Consider the following 14,578-nt stretch of genomic DNA (forward strand, 5'->3'; position numbering starts at 1 on the left):
CTTATAACTATCTCATAGATCAATAATAACATAACTTGTTCATATAATTATTCATATAATTGATACTTTTTTAAAAAAAGTATCTTAAAAAAGTTTAATTGGTAAGAAGAGGTTAAAAGAAGCAAAAACAATAAATATACTTTGACTTTTTTCAAATGTTAAGACAAACTTGGTATTTCATATTTATAAACCCAACTCTGTCATTATGACTTGTAATTAATTATAGAAGTCCAGTTCCATTTTAAAGATAGGTATATATCTTTATTTCCTGGTATATGTGTTTATAAAACACAGACACACACACACACACATATATATATATTTGTATATGCATACATACATATGCATAAACATATATCTCCAAATAGGATATTTTGTACGTATATTTCTGGGGTTTTTTCCTAATTGAAAAAAAATGAGCACATTGAGAAAATAGATATTATTGCAGTCTCACTTTACTTAGGACATCTTGCAAATACCAGAATACAATGATTATTTTCATGGCTAGAAAAGGAAGCTTAGTTATAGAAAAAAATAGAAGTAAACCATTTCATTAACTGATAGTTTTGACCCTTCCAATTCTGAATGCAATGATATTGTTCTCACTTCCCAAGTGTTTATGATTTAGATAACCTGAAATTCTGGGCATAACTAAACTAGAACTAGGAATGATACTTCAATAGCATGATCATTGAAACTTATCCTTATCATTAATATTAAAGTTGCTACTTGAAAAGTATTTTTGAAAGCATATATTTCATTAATCAGATTTTCAAAGTAATATCATGAGCACTTTATATTGGACTTTCAACTTGTGTCACTGGTGATTAAATTTCTATATTTATATAATTAAATTAACTAAGTACAACAAACATTTTTATAGAATTATAATTTAGAGATTTTGTAGCCATTGTAAATGATTATAAAGTATTTGTCGTTAACATAAATAAAAATAACTTTAGTATATAGTATGCTTCATTAGAAATTATTTTCTGACATCATGTCTTTAATTCCCCCTACCCTTCTTTTGTTTCAAATTCTGAGCATATATTAGTAAGTTGGATATGAGTTTTTTTTAAGTTCTGTATGACTACATATAACATTTTCATTAAATGGTATCAAATGATTTATTACTCAAATTTTGGAAATGAATAGATAAATTATAAAAACCTAAAACTATTTTAATCTGATAAATATTAAAGAGTACATGTATAATTACTATTAGTAATAAAAATACATGGAAGACAAATTCTGTTCACAACTCTAGCTGTGTGGCTTCAGACAAATTGCTAAGGCTATTTCCTTATCTGTAAAATGAACAGTTAAACTAAATCTCGGAGATCCATTCCAGCCCAGTTTCTATGATCAATACTTTGGTTCAATAGCACCAGAATCTTTTCGGGAATTCTTTTTCAGTTCAACAAGTACTGCTGAGATTATCATATTCAAGATTGAGCTGAACCAATCACTGTCTATTACTCAGAACTAACAGCTCCTTCCTTAAGGAGCAAGTTTATATATGTGTTCTGTTTTTTTTTCTTTTTTAAAAGATAAAGTAGAGATATTTGTGCTTTGTTTAAAAACTTAAATTTTCAACAGCTTTTGGCCCTTGCCATCCATTGGATGATTAATATTCTCTCTAGAACCAGATGTTTTTCCTAAGGACTTCTTAATTTTCCATAAACACACTCATTTTTTCCTGTTAGCCATTTTATATGCATGAAAATTATTTGGTATCTTTGTTTAGCTTTCTGTTGAAGGTGAAATGTTAAGGAGTAGTATTCAAAACACAAGAATCATATCAGGTATCAAACAATATTTTATTAGAGGTATGAATGACTTGAGGCAGTATTCCTTATTTGAGAGAGAAAAAAGGTATACTGATTTATGCTTGAGGTTTAGTAGGAGATTATAATGTATAATTTGCCTTAATTTATAAATCCAAATTCTTTTTAAAAATTAAACTGTAATTAAACTCTATAAAATTTCTCATTTATTAGGGAACCCCAAATATGTAATGAGATATTTGATTGTCCAAAATTTTAAAGCATACTAACCATATGCTTATTTTTCAGTTTTAAATAGTTTTCCATTCTTTCCTTAATGATTTTTTTGGCATATAAATTAACTTATTAAGAAGAAAATAGCCTGTAGAATTTTTCTATTTACTATCTATATTAAAGCCAGATAATATTTATAAAACACTTAACACAGGACCTGACACATAGTAGGAATTACATAATTGCTTGTTTGCTCCTCGCACCCTATTACTTATTATCACTTCCACCAATGAGAGTCACTGACTAGAAAAAGAAAATTTGTTTAAATATTTAGAGATGAGCTTGAAATAAAGTTTTTCATTGATGCATGAATTGTTTATATATTTGATCTCTTTCCATTAGCTTAGACAATTGAGGATAACTGAATTTTACTTAATAAGTTCTTTTTTTCTAAAAATATTGAGGGGGCAGATTGTATGTGGGGGGGGGGGGGATTTTGGAATAGAAATAGACATTCACGGACAAATTAAGTGGGAGAATTTGACCACTATATATGATGGTGATGAAATGCCCATCCTTTTAAAAGTTATATGATTAGTAGACCGTAGGATGTTTGAAAATAGAATGAATTCCAGTTCAAACTGCTTAGAATTGAAATGGGTACAAGATACAAGAATAAACATCTACTGGGATGTAATTGACTCAATTTAGGAAGAACTGTGACTCAAAGAATTCCAAGAAATATCATAGAATCATAGCTTTAAAATTGAAAGGAATCGTATCATCCAACTCTTCATTTTATAGCTAAGGATACAGAGGCCCAGAAATGTCAAGTGATTTATTCCAGGTTAAATAGGTAATTAAGTACCAAAGCTGAGATTTGATTTGGGACCACTGAGTACAAATTCATTGCTTTTTACTTAATAGCATAATAACTGAATACTACTTAAAAAAAGAATACATGAGCCCACCAATTCAAGGCATATATGTGTTTTTTCCTTATTTATGAATATATTTGAGAGATCAAACCCATTGCATAAGTCCCTCCTCTTTGGTGGAAAATGGTTGAAGAACTCAAGCAAATGAAACTCTGTAGCTATTTCATGCATCTATGTAAGTCATACCTAGACACACTTTTGAGGAGACACATAACTTACATGAGCAATGTGCACACACACACACACACACACACACACACACAGACACACCTTGCATGTGGGAGTTCATTTGCAAGAACAGAGCAATAATTCCTGGTTTCTTATTTCTGAAAGAAATAATTGGTTCTTTTAAAGCCTTAGTCATTCTATGTTATCTTTCTGAGATTCCGAAATGTTTGCTATGATTAATTTTGTCTCCCTAAAGGATTTTATGGTCCCATTCTGGAAAACACATTTTGTCTACATTTTTTTAAGTCTTAGGAAGCAGATCTTCTTTGAAGGAACAGGCAATTTTGTTTAATTTTAATTGTAACTTAGATTTTCTTAATGTATTTAAACATTTTGTTTCATAGGGACTTTTTGATATTAAGCTGCTTTCTTTATTTTGAAAAGAAAACAAACAAATGAAAATCATAATTGACAGCACTGATTTAGCTAAGAAAACGAATTGTATAATCCATACCTGATCATAAAAAGGGGGTAGCTGAAGAAAAATATTTCAGTTCTTTTTCTGAATTTTCCCAAGGTCAGTGAAATTTTTTATAAATAAATTTTATAGAGAAATTACTTTAACAAAATATACATGTATATACAAAATAGAAATAAATTTGCTTTACAGGTAGTTGTAGAAAAGCTATACTATTTGAGTACAAATGTATTTTCATTAATTACATGTGATAAATACATGTGATCCATTATAAAATTTGGATGTGAATTTGTTAAACAAAAATTCCTCCAACTAATTCAGGTCATATTTGCAAATCTCCATTTTAACATTATTCTTGTGTGTTTCTCTACAATTTAATCATAAAGCAGCCGTTATTTAATAAGATAAATCACTTTACATATTAAAGAAGGTTTTCAAATTTGAACAAATTTAGACTGAGACAGGTAGGGGTTAAAAAACAACCAAACTATTACAAAAAGAAAATGCAGTGGAACAAAATTTTCCTAAAGGAACTGTGCTAGGTGCTGAAGGATACAAAGACAAAAAACAAACAGGCCCTGCCTTCAAAGAACATTTGTTTCTAGTATAACTGCACACTCTGACTTTCCCTGTGGGCAAAGTTTTGAAATCTAACTATGAATTCTGGGAATTATGGTCCCAGAAAGATTTTGTATTCTCTCTGATTTGAGATTATCTGAGGAATCTCTTCATGGACAAATCAAGTTAATAAGAAGCTGAGAATGAAATCCCAAAAGCAAGTATGATAGCTGAGGTAGAAAAGTTGGAATCCAGGTTTGGAGCTGATTAAATGCACAGGTAGTGATACAATACTATTCCAAGAGAAATCCCTGCAGGCATATTATAATATGAGCTTATATATAGCTCCTGAATATTGCAGGTTTGGTTTCATCTGTCAGAGACTCTGCTCATTAGGGAAAAAAAATGATTGAAATTGTTGGAAATTGCTGTTTGATGTTCCTTAAGATAAACAAAAGGACAGTGAAGTTGTTTAACTCCTCTTTTCCCGTGCCTATACTTGGAAGACATTTATTTGCAACACTTTTTTCTCTAAATATTGTTCTTGTCTCTTTTTTTAATTATAGCATTTTATTTACAAGATATATGCATGTGTAATTTTTCAGCATTGACAATTGCAAAACCTTTTGTTCCAATTTTTTCCCTCCTTCCCCACACTACCTCCCCCAGATGGCAGGTTGACCAATACATATTAAATATGTTAAAGTATATATTAAAGACAATATATGTATATATGTCCATACAGTTATTTTGCTATACAAAAAGAATCAGACTTTGAAATAGCGTAAATTAACCTGTGAAGGAAATGAAAAATGCAGGAGGACAAAAATAGAAGGATTGGGAATTCTATGTAATGTTCATACTCATTTCCCAGAGTTCTTTCACTGGTTGTAGCTGGTTCAATTCATTACTACTCTATTGGAACTGATTTGGTTCATCTCATTGTTGAAGAGGGCCATGTCCTTCAGAATTGATCATCATATAGTATTGTTGTTGAAGTATATAACGATCTCCTGGCCCTGCTCATTTTACTCAGCATCAGTTTATTCAGTCCTCCAGGCCTTTCTGAAATCATCCTGTTAGTCATTTCTTACAGAACAATAATATTCCATAACATTCATATACCACAATTTATTCAGCCATTCTCCATTTCATGGGCATCCACTCAGTTTCCAGTTTCTGGCCACTACAAAGATGGCTGCCACAAACATTCTTGCACATACAGGTCCCTTTTCCTTCTTTAAGATCTCTTTGGGATATAAGCCCAGTAGTAATACTGCTGGATCAAAGGGTATGCAAAATTTGATAACTTTTTGAGCATAGTTCCAAATCACTCTCCAGAATGGCTGGATGCATTCACAATTCCACCAATAATGTATCAGTGTCCTAGTTTTCCCACATCCCCTCCAACATTCCACATAATTTTTCCCTGTCATTCTAGCCAATCTGATAGGTGTGTAGTGCTATTTCAGAGTTGTCTTCATTTACATTTCTCTGATTAATAATTGTAGTGTTCTTCTTCTTTTTCTAAAATATATGATAGTTCTCTGTGGGAGCAGGTTTCTTGGGGAGGTTTCTGGAGGCAGCCTTTATTTCAGTTCCAAGTAATAATCACCTCAAACGCAGCCAGGGATTTATATACAGTCTTTTATTGTCTCTTCCAAAATAGCCCATTTAGTTTTCTTAGAGGCCTATCTCTCAGCTTGGTTCCAAGAATTCTTGCAGCTTGTCCTTTGTCGCCGCCAGCTCCCTCTGAATCTTGGTTCTACACCTCTGAAGACTTCGTTCTGCCCAACTGCAGTCTCTAATTTGTCAATCTCTTAAACTGACTGACTGACTGAAGCTCTAAGAGCTTCTTATATATGATCTCTTAAAGGTGTGAACCCAGAGGTTAACTCCTCCTCTGAGAGAGTGGGATTGTGGGTTTCTGACTTGTGAGTCTCCCAAACTTGTGAACTCCAATGTGTGAGCTAATGTGTGAACTCTCAAAAGTGTGAGCTCTAATGTGTGAATTCTCCCAAAGGTGTAAATCCTAAGCACACAAGCATTGTTTCCATCAAATCTAATGAGTTAACACCTTGTTTCAAGTTCTGGCCCATAACATCTCCCACTTTCTTTTGATTTAGAACATAGGTGGTCATGACTTCCCTGACTTCTCAAGGAGGTGAGAACCCCTAAAAAGAAGGTGATCATGCCTTCCCTGACTTTCCAAAAAAGGAGTCACAACACCATGAAAAGAAGGTGGTCACACCCTCCCTGACTTCTCAGGAAGGGAGATGAAAACACCAAAGGAAATGGGAAATCAAATCAGATTAGCAGGTTTCTAAAGGGGCTCATATACATAAATCCATCAATATGGGAGGCATTATACATAATTATATAAATAACATAAGCACATAGCAATATAACACAGGCTAGTAGTAATGTAACAAGTAACATGAATCAACATGAGAATTTATACATGTCCAAAAGTCCTAGAAATAGTCCAAAAGGAATCCATTGTCCATTAGTTCATGTGCCAGGAATCCAATAATTCTTGCAAGCTTTGAAGTACTGCAATAACCTCATCAACAATTTTTCATCTCAAGGAATTCAATGATTCCTACCCGTTTTCAAGTCCTTGAAAGAGTCTCATCTTATGTTAGGGAATCTAATGATTCCTGAAGATTTTAAAGTCTTTTAACAGTCTCATTGTCAACCATGCTCTTTCAGTGTCAGATATTTCTTAAATCTTCTCCTCTGTTTTGAGGTTTTTCTCCTTTTCTGTCTCTCTCCAGGTGTTCGTTGCCACCCATCTGTTTCCTTCTCTATCTGTAGGAACACAAGCAAACACTCTCTCCCAGGCAGTTGACCTATTTAATTCCCTTCTTTTTACCACTTTTTGGATTTCTCCTCATCATCTGTAAGTTACATTGGAGCTGTTTGCACTGAACAATGCCCTGTTGGGTTAAAAAGCCTGTGTTCTCCCCAACTGTAATCCTGACTGCTTTTCTGTTGGTTGATCACATCAGAGTCCTGTACTTCTAAAGACTCTCTGGGTATAACCTCAGATGTCATCATACTCCATCTGTCTTTTGTATATCTTGGAGTGGGGCCTGGCCTCTCATTTCGTTGGGTCAGTCTGCATTCTGAGGCCCAGTGGAAGCCTTAGTTGCATTTTGGACATGGGGTTTTAGGTTTTCTCTCACCCTGTCTTCTCACTCTATCTCCATATCTACAATGAGCTCTCAAATGTCCAACTTTTCCACACTGAAAGCATCTATGACTTTCTCTAGAAGTCCCTTGCCAAGAGGGACTCTGTCTTCCCATGTTCATCATAGTTTGGGTATAATAAGCATTTGTGCCCACTGTGGCACAGCGTCTTATGATCTCCTCTAAAGGAGCTTCTTTGTCTAGTTCCCATATAATTCTTTTGCAAATCTCATTGGCATTTTCCTTAGCCAGATGTCTGGTCATTATTTCTGTAACTGCATTATCTCCAGTGGTTCTTATGACAGCTGTTTGCAAATGTCCCACAAAATCTGCAAATGGTTCTTTGGGGCCTTGTTCTATTTTTGTGAAGGCTTTACATCCATCTTTCTGTCCGGGGAGAGAACTCCAAGCTTTTATTGCAGCCTTAGAAATTTGCTCATACACTGTAATGAGATAATACATCTGTTCTGAATTCTCTCCATACTGAACTTCACCAGCTAATTGGTCAAAAGCTATTTGTACATTAGCTCCTGTTTGCCTATTGCCTTGGGCTTGAACCTTACATAATTCATGATACTTTGAAAGCCAGAACAAGTTTTGTCCAGGTTCTAAATATGTCCTTGCTCTGGATTTCTAATCACTTGGGGTTAAGATTTCATATGACAAACTATCTAGTAACACCTAAGTAACAATAAGATGATGTAGCCCCATAAAGAGTGCAAACCTTTTTTAAACCCTTAATTTTTTTTCCAAATTAAATGGAGTGTATCTTCTCCCTTTTTGACTTGAAGAATCAAGCTCTTCAATCACAGGATATGCATTTATAAAATCAGATGCATCTTGACCTTCATTTTTGCCTTAATTAATGCCTTTTCTAATCTTGTCACAGGCTCCTTAATAGATGGTTCTGATTGCATTACTGCCTCTCCCCCTCCTCCTTCTCTCTCCACCCATGAAGAATTAATTGAGGGGGGAGGGTCATGAGATGAGGAATGAGCTAATTTCTCCTGCTGTGAGGTATCACACTCAAAATTGTACTTATCTTCATTATTATCTGATTCTTCCTCCTTTTTACTTAGTTTAGTTGGCACTTCTCCCTCCTGCTCTTTCTTCTTTTTCCTTATTCTAACAGTTATATAATTTCCTAAAGCCAGTTGTATTAAATTATATGTATTAAGTATATTTTTGAAAATTGAGTTTGGATTGGAATTGTAGTATTCTCCTAGTTGCTCTCCTACTAATTTCCACTTGTCTAGATCCAATTCTTTTTCCATAAAGAACCAAGGAGTTGTGTACTTTACACTTTCTAAAAGTTCAGTGATCTGCTCCAAAATTATAATCAAACCTTGGCTTTTCATAACCTTGATAATGCTCTCTAAACATTTTCCTTGAAGAGAAACAGAAGGCTGTTTTCTAAACATCTGTCCCATATTAGCTGAAATTCTACTTTAACAGTTTTAACAAAATTTCTTTGTTGTATTCACCCTAATTTCTGGGTAGAGGAGACTTTTCTACTGAATTAGAATCAGAGGCTTTTCCAAATTTTGCCAAACTGTAGTGTTCTTCGTTTTCTAAAATATATGATGGTTCTCTGTGAGAGCAGGTTTCTTGGGAAGATTTCTGGAGGCAGCCTTTGTTTCAGTTCAGCCTCAAATGCAGCCAGGGATTTATATACAGTCTTTTATTGTCTCTTCCAAAATAGCCCATTTAGTTTTCTTAGAGGCCTATCTCTCAGCTTGGTTCCAAGAACTCTTGCAGCTTGTCCTTTGTCGCCTCCAGCTCCCTCTGAATCTTGGTTCTACTCCTCTGAAGACTTCGTTCTGCCCAACTGCAATCTCTAATTTGTCAATCTCTCAAACTGACTGACTGACTGACTGAAGCTCTAAGAGCTTCTTATATATGATCTCTTAAAGGTGTGAACCCAAAGGTTGACTCCTCCTCTGAGAGAGTGGGATTGTGGGTTTCTGACTTGTGAATCTCCCAAACTTGTGAACTCCAATGTGTGAGCTAATGTGTGAACTCTCAAAAGTGTGAGCTCTAATGTGTGAATTCTCCCAAAGGTGTAAATCCTAAGCACACAAGCATTGTTTTCATCAACTCTAATGAGTTAACACCTTGTTTCAAGTTCTGACCCATAACAAATAATGATTTGGAGCATCTCTTCATATGGCTAGAAAGAGTTTCAATTTCTTTGTCTGAAATTGTCTGTTCATATGCTTTGACCATTTATCAATTGGAGTATGGCTTGGTTTCTTATAAATTAGAGTCAATTCTCTATATATTTTGGAAATGAGTCATTTATCAGAACCCAGTTTATTGGTTCGCTTCTAATCTTGTCTGCATTAGTTTTGGTTGTACAAAAACTTTTCAATTTGATATAATAAAAATTTTCTATTTTGTGGCCAATAATGATCTCTAGTTCTTCTTTGGTCATAAATTCCTTCCTCTTCCACAGGTCTGAGAGGTAGACTCTCTTATGTTCTTCTGATTTATTTATAATCTCATTCTTTATGCCTAGATCATGAACTCATTTTGACCTTATCTTGGTGTATGGTGTTAAGTGTGAGTCCATGCCTAGTTTCTGCCATACTAATTTCAAATTTTCCCAGCATTTTTTGTCAAACAGTGAATTCTTATCCCAGAAGCTGGGGTCTTTGAGTTTGTCAAACATGAGATTATTAAAGTTATTGACTATTTTGTCCTTTGAGCCTAACCTACTCATCAACTAGTCTATTTCTTAGTCAATACCAAATGGTTTTGGTAATCACTGCTTTATAATGTAAATTTAGATCTGGTATAGCTAGGCCACCTTCATTTGATTTTTTTTCATTAGTTCCCTTGAAATTCTTGACCTTTTGTTTTTCCATATAAACTATGTTGTAATTTTTCTATGTCATTAAAATAGTTTTTGGGGGAGGCTGATTGGTATAGCGCTAAATAAATAGATTATTTTAGGTGGTATTGTCATCTTTATTATATTTGCTCACCCCATGGGAGAGCATTTAATGTTTTTCCAATTGGTTAGATCTGAAATTATTTGTGTGGAAAGTGTTTTGTAGTTTTGCTCATATACTTCCTGATTTTCCCTAGGCAGATAGATTCCCAAATATTTTATACTATGGGTAGTTACTTTAAATGGAATTTCTTTTTGTAACTAACAGTTGGATTTTGTTAGTTTTATATAAGAATGCTGATGACTTGTGTGGATTTATTTTATATCCTGCAACATTGCTAAAGGTGTGGATTATTTCTAATAGCTTTTTAGTAGGATCTCTGTCATCATGTCATCAGCAAAGAGCGATAATTTGGTTTCCTCATTACCTACTCTAATTCCTTTAATCTCTTTCTCAACTCTTATTGCCAAAGCTAACATTTCTAATACAATATTGAATAGTAAGGGTGATAGTGGGCAACCTTGTTTCACTCCTGATCTTACTGGGAATGGTTCCAGTTTATCACCATTACATATGATGCTTACTGATGGTTTTAAATAAATGCTACTGATTATTTTAAGGAAAATCCCATTTATTCCTATACTCTCAAGTATTTTTAATAGGAATGGATGTTGGATTTTATCAAATGCTTTTTCTGCATCTATTGAGATGATCATATGTTTTTTGTTAATTTGGTTATTGATATGGTCAATTATACTAATAGTTTTTCTATTATTGAACTGGTTCAATAACCAATAATTGAACCAGCCCTGCATTCCTGGTATAAATCCTGCTTGATCATGGTGTATTATGCTGGGGATGATTTTCTGTACACTTTTTGCTAACATTTTATGTAAGATTTTAGCATCAATATTCATAATTTTCCTTTTCTTGTTTTCATCTTACCTAGTCTCATCATCTCACTACCATGTCTCTGTCGTAAAAGGAATTTGGTATGACTCTTTCATTAGCTATTTTTTCAAATAGTTTATATAGCATTGGAGGTAATTGTTCTTTAAATGTTTGGTATAATTCACATGAAAATCCATCTGGTACTGCGGATTTTTTCTTAGGGAATTGATTAATAGCTTGTTCTATTTTTTTTTCTGAAATGGGACTATTTAACCAATTTACTTCCTCTTCTGTTAATCTGGGATGCGTATATTTTTGGAGGTAGTCATCCATTTCAGTTAGGTTATCAAATTTATTGGCATAAAGTTGGGCAAAGTAACTCCTTATTATTACTCTAATTTGCTCTTCTTTTTTTATTATTATAATAACTTTTTATTGACAGAACCTTTGCCAGGGTAATTTTTTACAACACTATCCCTTACACTGCTATTCCGATTTTCCCCCTCTCTCCCCGACCCCCTCCCCTATATGGCAAGCAGTCCTATATATGTCAAATGTGTCACAGTATATCCTATATATAATATATGTGTGCGAACTGAACAGTTCTCTTCTTGCCCAGGGAGAATTGGATTCAGAAGGTAAAAATAACCCAGGAAGAAAAACAAAAAATGCAAACAGTTTACATTCATTTCCCACTGTTCTTTCTTTGGGTGTAGCTGCTTCTGTACATCATTGGTCAACTGAAACTGAGGTAGGTCTCTTTGTCAAAGAAATCCACTTCCATCAGAATACATCTTCATATAGTATCATTGTTGAAGTATATAATGATCTCCTGGTTGTGCTCATTTCACTTAGCATCAGTTCATGTAAGTCTCTCCAAGCCTCTCTGTATTCATCCTGCTGGTCATTTCTTATAGAACAATAATATTCCATAACATTCATATACCACAATTTACCCAACCATTCTCCAGTTGATGGGCATCCATTCAGTTTCCAGTTTCTAGCCACGACAAAAAGAGCTGCCACAAACATTTTGGCACATACAGGTCCCTTTCCCTTCTTTAGTATCTCTTTTGGATATAAGCCCAGTGGTAGCACTGCTAGATCAAAGGGTATGCACAGTTTGATAACTTTTTGGGAATAATTCCAGATTGCTCACCAGAATAATTGGATTCATTCACAACTCCACCAACAATGCATCAGTGTTTCAGTTTTCCCGCAGCCCCTCCAATATTCATCATTATTTTTTCCTGTCATCTTAGCCAATCTGACAAGTGTGTAATGGTATTCTCAGAGTTGTCTTAATTTGCATTTCTCTGTACAATAGTGATTTGGAACACTCTTTCATATAAGTGGTAATAGTTTCAATTTCATCATCTGAAAATTTTCTGTTCATACCCGGGGACAAAATTAATCAATTGGAGAATGGCTTGATTTCTTATAAATTAGAGTCAATTCTCTATATATTTTGGAAATGAGGCCTTTATCAGAACCTTTATCAGTGAAGATGTTTTCCCAGTTCATTGCTTCCCTTCTAATCTTGTTTGTATTAGTTTTGTTTGTACAAAAGCTTTTTAATTTGATATAATCAAATTTTCTATTTTGTGATCAATAATGGTCTCTAATTCATCTTTGGTCACAGATTTCTTCTTCCTCCACAAGTCTGAGAGATAAACTATCCTATGTTCCTCTAATTTATTTATAATCTCGTTCTTTATTCCTAAATCATGGAGCCATTTTGATCTTATGTTGGTATACGGTGTTTAGTGTGGGTCCATGCCTAATTTCTGCCATACTAATTTCCAGTTATCCCAGCAGTTTTTGTCAAATAATGAATTCTTATCCTAAAACTTCGATCTTTGGGTTTGTCAAACACTAGATTTTTATAGCTGATTATTTTGTCTTGTGAATCTAACCTATTCCACTGATCAACTCATGTATTTCTTAGCGATGGTTTTGGTGACTGCTGCTTTATAATATAGTTTTAGATCGGGTACAGCTAGGCTACCTTTATTTCATTTTTTTTTCATTGATTCCCTTGAGATTCTCGACCTTTTATTATTCCATATAAATTTTGTTGTTATTTTTTCTACATCATTAAAATATTTTCGTGGAAGTTTGATTGGTATAGCACTAAATAAATAGATTAGTTTAGGGAGGATTATCATCTTTATTATATTTGCTTGGCCTTAATATTTTTCCAATTATTTAAGTCTGACTTTATTTGTGTGGAAGGTTTTTTGTAATTTTGCTCATATAATTCCTGACTTTCCTTTGGTAGATAGATTCCCAAATATTTTATGCTGTTGACAGTTGTTTTGAATGGAATTTCTCTTTGTATCTCTTGCTATTGGATTTTGTTGGTGATGTATAAAAATGTTGAGGATTTATGGGGATTTATTTTGTATCCTGCAACTTTGCTAAAGTTATAAATGATTTCTCATAGCTTTTTAATAGAATTTCTGAGGTTCTCCAGGTATACCATCATACCATCTTCAAAGAGTGATAGTTTGTTTTCCTCATTGCCTATTCTAATTCCTTTAATCTCTTTCTTGACTCTTATTTCTAATTTAATTCTAATTTCTAATACAGTATTGAATAATATTGGTGAAAATGGGCAACTTTACTTCACTCCAGATCTTACTGGGAAAGGTTCCAGTTTTACCCCATTGCATATGATGCTTACTGACAGTTTTAAATATATCCTCCTGACAGTTTTAAGAAAAAATTCATTTATTCCTATAGTCTCAAGTGTTTTTATTAGAAATGGATGTTGGATTTTATCAAATGCTTTTTCTGCATCTATTGAGATGATCATGTGGTTTTTGTTAGTTTTGTTATTGATATAGTCGATTATGCTAATAGTTTTCCTAATATTGAACCAGCCCTGCATTCCTTGTATAACTCCTACTTGGTTATAGTGTATTATCCTGGGGATGATTTTCTGTAATCTATTTGCTAACATCTTATGTAAGATTTTACCATCAATATTCATTAGTGAGATTGGTCTATAATTTTCTTTCTCTGTTTTCAGCCTACCTGGTTTAGGTATCAGTACCATGTCTGTGTCGTAAAAGGAGTTTGGTAGGACTCCTTCAATCCTATTTTTTAAAATAGTTTATATAGCATTGGAGTTAATTATTCTTTAAATGTTTGGTAGAATTCACATGTAACTCCATCTGGTCCTGGGGATTTTTCTTAGGAAATTGGTTAATAGTTTGTCCTTTTTCTTTTTCTAAGATGGGACTGTTTAGAATATGTACTTCTTCCTCTGTTAATCTGGACAAGCTATATTTTTGAAGGTATTCTTCCATTTCATTTAATTTGTCGAATTTATTGGCATAAAGTTGGGCAAAGTAACTCCTAATTATTGCTCTAATTTCCTCTTCATTAGTGGCGAGTTCTCCCTTTTCATTTTTAAGACTAACAATTGATTTTCCTCTTTCCTTTTTTTAATCA

At 33.6% G+C, this 14,578-nt stretch overlaps 1 protein-coding gene across 3 annotated transcripts in view; it reads left to right on the forward strand.

Annotated features, from left to right (window-relative positions):
- MIPOL1 (mirror-image polydactyly 1) overlaps positions 1 to 14,578 on the forward strand; it is a 468,394-nt gene that overhangs the window by 198,477 nt on the left and 255,339 nt on the right. The gene's annotated exons all lie outside the window — the stretch shown is intronic.

This window comes from Sarcophilus harrisii, chromosome 2 (assembly GCF_902635505.1).
Source record: "Sarcophilus harrisii chromosome 2, mSarHar1.11, whole genome shotgun sequence".
NCBI classification, from domain to species: Eukaryota; Metazoa; Chordata; class Mammalia; order Dasyuromorphia; family Dasyuridae; genus Sarcophilus; species Sarcophilus harrisii.